Below are 1,185 nucleotides of genomic sequence, written 5' to 3' on the forward strand. Positions count from 1 at the left end.
GGATCGCCGCCAGGTACTCATTGTTCGAAGGGGAACTCGTATGGAAGATCCGTAATAAGACCACTCTTGAAGTGTGTCGGTCGGTCGGCCGACGCAGAATCGATACCGACTTGTAAAATACACGAAGGCATCTGTGGACACCACATGGGGGCAAGAACACTAGCCCACAAAGCTCTCCGAGCTGGCTACTTCGCCCCACCATGCTTCAAGATTCCGAACGAAGACCAAGAAGTGCACGAATCGTCGGATGCATGCCCCGGTGATACACGCTCCCTCCAGAGACCTACAACCGTTGCTTAGTCCCCTTCCCTTCGCGCAATGGGGGATGGACATGCTAGGGCCATTCCCAACGGCCTCCGGGGGAAGGAAGTTCTTAATCGTCGCCGTTGACTACTTCACCAAATGGGTTGAGGCCGTAGCGATGCAAAGAAAGACCACACAGTGCCGTCGAAAGGTAATCTGGGAAAACGTTATAACCCGCTTTGGATTACCCCAAGTTATGGTATTCGACCACGGCCGAGAGTTTTGGAGCGACCGATAATGAACGGTTAGAAGAGCTCGGCATCAAGTTTGCGTATTCCTCCGTCTGCCGCCACCCACGAGTAATGGGCGGCGGAGGCGTGCCAACAAAACCATCCTCAACGGTTTGAAGAAGACGGTTGAAGACCTTAAGGGAAGGTGGGCCGATGAGCTACCCGGCGTCCTGTGGTCCCTTCGAACCACGGAGAAAGAAGCAACGGGATACACCCCTTCCATCTAGTCTACGGCTCCGGCGGTCTTGCCGATCGAAGCGACGGTGCCGACATTCGAACGGCCACCTTTGACCCGATTGAAAACGAGGAGGGCCTAAGAGCTTCCCTAGACCTTGTCGAAGAGAGCCGAGACACGGCACGCCTTAACTTGGCCGTATATCAGAACCGGATGAAGAGAGCCTACAACCGAAGGGTCCACAAAAGGGACTTAACAATAGGAGACCTAGTCCTAAGGAAGTCGGCCGCCACCAACAAAGGAAATATTCATGGCAAATCGACGGCCAACCGGGAGGGTCCCTACAAAGTGGTAGAAGAGATGAGGCCGGGTACATACCGGGTGGCGACGGACATGGGAGGTGTGCCTCTGATGAGCCATTGGAACACCGATAACTTGAGAAAATACTTTGTATAGCGGCGGAGGTGTCCAAACACA

Source organism: Silene latifolia, chromosome 8 (genome assembly GCF_048544455.1).
Source record: "Silene latifolia isolate original U9 population chromosome 8, ASM4854445v1, whole genome shotgun sequence".
Lineage (NCBI taxonomy): Eukaryota > Viridiplantae > Streptophyta > Magnoliopsida > Caryophyllales > Caryophyllaceae > Silene > Silene latifolia.